Below are 9,276 nucleotides of genomic sequence, written 5' to 3'. Positions count from 1 at the left end.
TTCAGCAGCGGTGTAACTGGCCAGGACTACGCTTAGGGAAGGTCCCTCATTCTCTCTTCTTCCTGTACCTCCTTTGCTGGACTCTGGCTCCAGATGTTCTCATAGTGAGAGGCAGTACAGAAGCAGCTGCTGGAGTTCACTGCACCTTAGGGGAGAAGTGTCTTTTTTGCCACAGACTCCTGTCTCAAGTGGCCAAATACCTCCTGTTTTCAGCAGCAAAAGAATGGGGTGATGACTCCCCCCAGCAGCAGTGAAGTCCACCTGTTTTCCCTTAATTCTGCTTTTCAACACTGCTATGTTTCCCAGGGTGCCTTTCAGTCACCCAAACACTCCTGTGCTGCCAGAGTTGAAGCTGGAAAGTTGTAGGAGAAGGGAGAGTGGGAGACAGGAGGATGAGCTGTGTCTTGCTCCAATGTGTGCTCCCCTCTTGCCCCACTCCTGCTTAGGCAGAGTCCTGAGTTTGTGCTCCACTCACCTGTTCATCCTTACGCTACTGTGGCTCAGTGATGTGGATGCTGTTTCAGAAAGCAGGGGGGTCCTAGGTTCTAGCCTGGCCCCTTGTTCCCAATGGGACAAGAGCTTCCCATTTGTCTAATTGATAGCTATTAAATGTGAAGTGCAGTGGACCAGTCCAGACTCTGTTTAGAACACAGAGTAATTCTATTTCCATAGTGGGGAAACTGAATCCTAAACTATGTGCAAGTGCCAAAATCTGCAGTTCCACAGATATATATGCCACCGGGGCATAGAAAATGAAATTGGTTTTAAACCAGTATAACAATTGGTTGAGTTGTTCAGGAGTATTTGGAGATGAGCTGTGATTAATGGGATTAGGAGAGACTGGTATATAGCAGATGGGTCATGGAACAGTTGTGTAGTGAAAGGGAAGGTACACATGATTAGGTGACAGCTTTTCCCCTCCTTGCTTTTGTAGCTTTCTTGGGCATGCTGTGTTTCATAAACCTGCTTGCTTTATTATAAATTTCCTAAGTTCTTAAAATGTTTAATTGCTGGTAGGCTGCAATTTAGCACTGACCCTTCTTTGTTGTAGGTAAGTGTTGCTTTCATCAAAATCTAAATGTTCCGCATACCATGCTGATTTTGACATTAAATTAAAATTAAAATCTAAATTAAATTAATTAAAGGTAAATGAAGCATTTGTAAAAGATTGGGTATATTTGAAAGAAAAAAATCATTTTTTCCCCTTAAAAAAGCTTTCCTCCAAAGATATGTTTATATAAATTATACCATTTATGATGCCAGTTACCATAGGGATTATTCGTTTAGATTAGAAGATCAATTGAGGAAAACCAAGGATCAAGTAGAATACCAACCTTCAGTTTACAATTTAGACTATCCATTTAACAAACAAATACCAATTAAAATATTAATGACTGATTGGAATATAAAATAAAATGGTGACTTGATAGGTAGACATTAATAAACTCTTTTTTTAACATAAAATCATAGAGATAATTTTAAGAATGGATATTATGAATGAACTGTTTCCATTTTATTGAAACAAACTCTTTTGATGGACCAACTATATTTCCCCCTGAAAATCCATTTTTTAGCCAGCTCCACACTTGACATAGAATAAACAATGCAATAACACTGTTGTGTGCAGTGTATAAACTTTCACATCTAACATGAGTAATATGAAAAATTACCCTAAGTCAACTTACAAAGACCCCTGCTTCTTATACCACTTTTCCCCAGGGTCCACTTTTCTACCTCTAGCTTTATCTTGCTAAACAAAGACCTCAAAAAGATCTCAGTTTTAACCACAGTTTTCAGCCAGAGCCTAGTAAGAAATCATGAGGCAAATATAAGAATGATATGAAATTCAAGACTGTATGAATTCAATTGTATGCATGCAAGAACAATATGAAATCATGAGGATAATATAAAAACTATATGAAATTCACCTAGCATAGGACAATATCCAGATTGGTCAAGTAAAGTTGAGGATGGATTTAGGTGACTAAATTCCAAAGAGCAATCCAGGCTGGCCCTCGGTTCAGGCACTGCTTTCATTTTGGCCTGAAAATTTGAGGCTGGATTTAGGTGACTACAGTACAAAGGCTGCAAGCAGCAGAGCTAAGCTGGAGCAGGGAGGGGCTGGCTGCCTTACATGTAAGGAAAAACCCCTGTGTGGGACTAGGGAGGCACCTGACCCAAGGGGCAGGGCTCTGGGGCATATAAGATCAGTGCCCAGAGGAATGCTTGGTGCAGTGCAGGGAACAGAGCCCCCGGGAGATGGGGGCTGCAGGTAACACCCTGGCAGGCACCAAAACACCCTGAAGGCAGAGAAGTGGGCCCAAGAGAAGCAGGGCTTGCTAAACATTTGGTTTACCCAGAGTCAGGGAGGTTTTGTTTGAAAGCAGTTGCTTGCCTTTTTATTCTAATTAATACCGGAGGACTGAGTGTGGCCATATGGGCTGGAAAGGAAGCCGTAGAGGTGCCTGAGGGGTCTGCCAAGGTTTGAGACCTGCCTCCCAACCCTTTTTGAACAATATCAAAGTGTGGCAAACAAAAATAATAGGAAAGGGCACCCCAAAGGGTCAAAGTAGGCAGGAGCTGCATGTCCACCAGGGGGCGCCACAGCCTTGCTGGGCACAGGTCCTGTCAGAAGACAACTAAACTCCTTTAGACTAGAGACAAAAATTACACATAAACTGGCATAAGTGATCGCAAAGCGTTTCAAATATGTAACACAACAGAAGATCAGTGCACATAAACTGCTTTCAAAATAGCTGAAACCAGTTTAAGATAAACCTGGATGGATGTAGTACCAGACTTAACTGATTTGGGTTAAATCAGTTTATTGAACTTCTGTCCCAGTTCCCCTCCTGATTCAAGTTAACTCCCCATCCTGCGCCTCCTAAGGTGCTTTGCACCTACCCTATCTCCACCCATCATAGTGTGTGGGCTAGCCTTGGCCCAAGCTGTCTACTCCAGCTCAGCAGAGAGGTGTGCTCTAGCGCCACCCCTCATCCCAGCTTCTCACTGAGCCACTGCAGGCATGAGGCTGCATTTCCTGAATCAAAATTGAATGTCTGTTCACTTGCTTATCAATTCAATCTATGCAGCTTAGACTAACCTGTAAAGATTGAATCAATTTAGCCTTGGGCTTTTTGGCTGTCTGTACTTAGCTTTAGTGATCCAATTCCTTGAGCACATTCTGAACACATCTCACGCACACCAACAGCACTCAGTTCAACTCAGAAATGCTGGCAGCAGTGTCTACCTTTTACACAATGGCCTAGAGATTAAAGCACTTGCCCAGGATTTGGGAGAACTGAATCTAAATCCATCCTCAACCGCAGGCATTCACATCCATATCTACCACCTTCCAGGAAATACCCTAAGCACCTGAAGGGGTGTGCTCTGAGAGGCTGGAATTGACTGCTGAGCAAGTGTTGATTGTTGGTTGTTGCTGGTGGTTGTGGGATTGCTGACTGCTGTGTGATTGATGCCTGGGCTGGACAGAAGCCCAACAAAGGTGCTGAGTCAGCTCAGGCCCAAGAGAATATAAAAGGAGACTCCCCAGGCTATCAGGGAGCCAGCGAACAGGGAATGCCAACAGGGGAAGCAGTTTGTTGGCAGTTCGCAGGTAGCAGCATAGCCTATTATCACACAATCACTCTTGGGCATGGCAGCGACTCATCGTACCCGCAGGTATCCCGGCATCACTGAGACCTCCACCCAGACAGAGCCCGTGGCCCTGGACTTCTGGGGCTGCCTGGCATGGCTGCTGGCAACTGTGCATGAGGGCACCCCCACTTGTGGGGTATGCTCCCTGGTGGAGTCTCTGGAAGGCTGAATGCGGGAGCTTGAGGGGGAGGTACGTCAGCTATGCACCATCAGGGCCCACAATAATCACATTGACAGCTACTGCCAGACCCTACTCCAGGAAAAAGAAGTAGAGAAGAAGGAAGAAGAGAAGGTGGCCATGAAGAAGACTGGCCACAAAGATCCTCCCAGAGCTACCTGGAAGACAGTAGTCTCCAGATCCAGAGCACGCAGAGCTAGGGCTCCTTCTCCCCTGACACTGCATAACAGGCATGCTCCCCACATCAGCATGAGGAAAGTCCGACAGAGACACCAGATGACGAGGTAAGTACTCGGGAGGTAAGTACTCCCACCCCTAAGAGGGGACACCAGGTGTGGGGGGCGGGCTCTCTCCTGAGGGGCATGGAGGGACCTATCTCCTGTCTGGACCCTTTGGCTTGAGAAGTCTGCTGCTTTCCTGGGGCCCGCATTTGGGACATTGCAGAGAGGATCCCCAGACTTGTCCATCCCTCCGACTACTACCCCATGCTCCTCATCCATGCGGGCATGAACAACATGGCCAGGAGTAATCTGGACCGAGTCATGAGTTACTACAGGGCTCTGGGCTCAAAGGACTGGGGGCTCAAGTAGTTTTTCCTTCTGTGCTCCCTGTTGCAGGCCCTGGACTCAAGAGGGAAGGCTGTGTGGAAGAAGTAAACAGACGCCTCTGACAGCAGTGCTACCACAAGGGCTTTGGTTTCTTTGACCACAGCACGCATTTCAGAGGGAAAGGACTACTGGGACGAGACGGCATCCATCTCACGTGGAGAGGTAAGTCCCTGTTCTCAACCAGGATGGCTGATCTGCTAGACAGGGCTTTAAACTGACTTTGCTGGGGGATGGGGAAACTCCAAGTGGAGCATGCCTGGGGACTGGCACACAGGAAAGCTCCCACAGGGAGGACACTAAGATAACTGTTTTTGATAATGCTAACCGTACAGTTCTCCCACAGCACCTCAGGAAATCGAGGGTGTCAGCTGGGGGCCTCAGCTGCCTGTACACCAATGCCAGGAGCATGGGGAACAAGCAGGAAGAGATAGCCCTCCTGCTCTCTTGTGGGTAATATGACCTGGTAGGGATCACGGAGACCTGACGGGACTCCTTGCATGATTGGAGTGTAGCCATGGAGGGCTGCACCCTGCACAGAAGGGACCAAGCAGGGAGAAAAAGTGGAGGGGAGTAGCTCTCTACGTGAGGGAGTAGTACACCTCTCTGGAGGCTGACACTGGCTCCAAAGATAAGCAGCTTGAAACCCTCTGGGTCAGCTTCAGGGGTGGGGGCAAGGTGAAAGAGATCAAACTGTGGGCATTTACTACAGGCCACTGAACCAAGGGGAGGAGCTTGATCTGGAGTTCTCTCGAGAACTGACAGAGGCCGTGTTTGCAAGGGACTTGGGTGACTTCAATTATCCAGACATAGATTGAGAGGAACACTCGTCTAGGTTGGATCGGTCACATAGCTTCTTAACTGTAATTGAGGAGCTCTTTCTGACCCAGGAAGTGCAAGGGCCAACTAGAGGTAACACTCTCCTAGACTTGGTCTTGGCTAAAGGAGATGATCTGGTGTGGCTTGAACATTGAGGGTAGACTGGGTGACAACGACCATGAACTCATCAGGTTTACTGTTTGCTGCTAGGTTGATAAATTAACTACCAGGATTGAAGCCCTGGACTTCAAAAATGCTGACTTCAACAGACTCAGGGCATTAGTAGGGGAGACGATGTGGGACCAGGGACGGAAGGTGAATGGGGTGCACAAAGTGTGGTTGTTCCTCAAGGACACAATCCTCGAAGCACAAAAGAAAACCATTTCCATGAAGAGGAAAGGTAGCAGAAGGGCTGGCAAGCCCTCCTGGATCAATAGGGACATAATGGTCCTCTTGAAAAAGAAAAAAGAGGTGTACACACTGGAGGTTAGGGACAGTCCTCAAGGAGGACTATACAACAGTGGCCCGAGGGAAATGATTAGGAAAGCCAAGGCAGCATCTGAGTTTAAGTTAGCCAAGGGAGTCAAGGACAATAAGAAGTCCTTCTTTAGGTATGTAGGCAGTAGAAGGAAAACAAGTGGAAGTGTGGGACCCCTGCTTAACACCTTGGGACAGCTGGTAACAGACACTCAGGAAAAAGCTGAACTCCCGAATGCCCACTTTGCTTTGGTATTTCACCAGACCAAGGGGAAAGACAAGTGAGATAAGGATCACAGGGGGCATGGTGGAAACGATAGCCATCCCACTGTGGATGCTGAGTTGGTGCAAAACCAAGTAGAACAGCTAGACATTTATAAGTCATCAGGACCAGATGGACTTCGCCCAAGAGCGCTGAAGGAGCCGGCTGAGCTCATTGCAGAACCCCTGGCAAAACTCTTTCAGAAATCGTGGCACACAGGGGAGATCCCTGAGGATTGGAAGAGGGCCAACATTGTACCCATCTTCAAGATGGGGAAGAGGGAGGACCTAGACAACTATAGGCCAATCAGCCTAACCTCCATCCCAGGGAAAATCCTGGAAAAACTTATTAAAGAATCTATGTGCGATACACATATTGAGGGTAAGATTCTGAATGACAGCCAGCATGGCTTCGCTGCAGGTACATCTTGTCTCACCAATCTCATTTTCTTCTATGAACAGGTCTCTCGCTACCTGGACACAGGAGAGAAGGTTGACATTATATACCTAGACTTCCAAAATGCTTTTGATCTAGTATCCCACAATATCCTTGTGGAAAAATTGAAACATTGTGGACTTAACTGCTCAACAGTTCAGTGGGTGGAAAACTGGCTGCATGGTAGGACCCAGAGAGTTCTCATGAATGGATCTGTGTCGTGCTTGTGAGAAGTGGCCAGCGGTGTCTCTCAAGGGTCTGTGCTTGGACCGGCACTTTTCAACATCTTTATCAATGATTTGGATGTGGGGGTGAAAAGCTCTCTGGCCAAGTTTGCGGATGACACCAAGTTATGGGGGAGCATGGCCATGCCAGAAGATAGGTTGCAGATACAGGCAGACCGGGATAGGCTGGAGAGATAGGTGGACCAAAACCAGATGAAGTTCAACACTCAGAAGTGTAAGGTGCTCCATCTAGGGGCAAACAATCCCCAACATACCTGCAGGCTTGGTGGCAACAATTTGACTTGCACCATGGCCAAAAGGGACCTATGGGTAGCGATCGACCATCGCATGAACATGAGCCAGCAGTGCAATGCTGTGGCCAGCAAGGCAAACAACACTCTGGCATGCATTAACTGTTGCATCTCATGCAAAACTAAGGAAGTGATACTCCCACTGTACTCCTCACTGGTGAAACCACAGCTGGATACTGCGTCCAGTTCTGGGTGCTGCACTTCAACAAGGATGTGGAAAAACTTGAGAGGGTCCAGAGAAGAGTCACCTGTATGATCAAGGACTTGCAGGACAAGCCATATGAGGAGAGACTGAGGTACTTGGACTTCTTCAGCCTACACAAGAGACAGCTGAGAGGGGACTTGGTAGTGGCTTACCACTACATCATGGGAGTACATCAAGAACTCGGTGAACAGTTGTTCACCAGGGCACCCCTGAGGAAGACCAGGAGCAATGGATACAAACTCCTGGAAGGCTACTTCAGGCTCAATTGCAGGAAAAATTCCTTCACAGTCAGGGTGTCCACACTGTGGAACAAACTCCTTCCAGTGGTGGTGCAGTCACCTACCCTGGAAATCTTCAAAAGGAGACTGGACAGTCACCTCGCTGGGGTCACTTGACCCGAGTTGTCTTTTCCTGCCTAGTGCAGGGGGACTGGACCCGATGATCTACAAGGTCCCTTCCAGCCCCTTACAATCTATGAATTTATGAATTTATGACTATACCATACTCTGACTGGAGCATCAACTGCCCCTCTTGCTGAAGCTGATCATTGGGCAGCCAAGACTGCAATAAGTAAAGGAAGCAAAAGGGACCCTGCATCTGTAATCTGGTGTCTATAGCATGTTCTGGGAGGAGGAGCCTTAGTTTCTGGTCCTTGTTGCCACAATTTGGCCACAGGGACTAGAGTTCAGATATGGTCATCTAAGTTCAGGGAATCATTTTTTATCAACAGGCACATTCAGGAATCCTAAAATGGTTGTGGACAATACATGAGCAGAAAAAAAGAAGTGTTACTTTTTAAATTTCCTATAAAGTATTTGCTGAGTTCTACTGATGCAATATAATAGTTGTCTTCTCATCTAGAACTTCTCTGATATTTCCTACTCCTCTGAGGCAGGTGTCAGCCAGCCTCCCAGTAGTCTAGGAGAAATAAATGCCTGTGTGAAATAACTCGCAAACCTGAGACTGAGCATGATTGATTTTAGATTGGAGAGAAAGGGAGAGGTACTTAAGAAAATAGCCACAGTCTTGGATCCAACTTAACCCAACTTTTTTACCTGGATGACCAGTTGCAGCATTTGCAAGAAAAGCTTTTTTCGCTACAGAGATTAGTTGAGCACATAGACGTCAAAGAGACACTGACGTAGGTTATCAAGAAAATTACACTTCTTACAGAATTTGAATTGCTGTGTACTTAATTTGATTCCAGAGGCAACTGCTGTTTATCAAAACCACCCTTACTACTAATCTGAGACAGCGCTGTTAACTTCTGGTTGTAAGGTGGCAAGAGCTGTTTCCTGTCAATGCTAATAGTGACACCATTAGTCCCTGTGTCCTAAGTCATCTCTGTACTTAATCCTAAAATTTCCTTTGTACATTTCTTTCTAGTTGCCTTAATAGTGCAAACTTCAGTAACTCATGTCACAACTCAGTTGATTTTGACAGTTTGATACTAAAGAGCACAGTCATGCTGTCTCTGAACAGCATTTCTGATAGCGAAGGTACAAACCAGTATATTTTAAATAAGCAAAAATCACAGTAGCTACATGAAAGATACAATAACTCTGTTGTATTCTCTGCTGCCTTTGTGCCTTTGGATTTATATTCCACTGTCGTTTTCCTGTGTAGTGTCTTACCCCAATGCAAATTGGATGTCTAATCCTGCCCAATTGGAATTTCCCTTTTTGGATGAATCATTTCAGTCTGAGTAATTTAAAAAAGTAAACACTCAACACATCCTGAAAATCATGCATCTTATTCTGGACACCTAAAATTGTTAGTTGGTTTTTAAAATCTTGGCCTTTAAACACAGGATTATTGGATATGAGCCTTTCAAGGTTAAAAAAAAAATGTTCTCAGCACTCTAACAATTTATCCCTATTTTCATGCCATTTCTTTTTAATTAGTCAAATTATTCATCTACTTCCATTGTTTCTTCCAAGCTGGCTGATATCCCTTATAAGTGAAGGATTTAGGACAAAGCTATAGCAAGCATCCAGCAATATTTTTTGACAGTCTTAGTCATTCTTGACTGAAGCAATCAGATTAACTCAACCTCGGAGATGAAGCAAAGTGACCTGGGTATGAGCCCAAGAGGGGAACTGA

The sequence above is a fragment of the Alligator sinensis genome, unplaced genomic scaffold (genome assembly GCF_000455745.1).
Source record: "Alligator sinensis unplaced genomic scaffold, ASM45574v1 scaffold126_1, whole genome shotgun sequence".
Taxonomy (NCBI): Eukaryota; Metazoa; Chordata; order Crocodylia; family Alligatoridae; genus Alligator; species Alligator sinensis.
Note: the sequence above shows the minus strand (reverse complement) of the source record.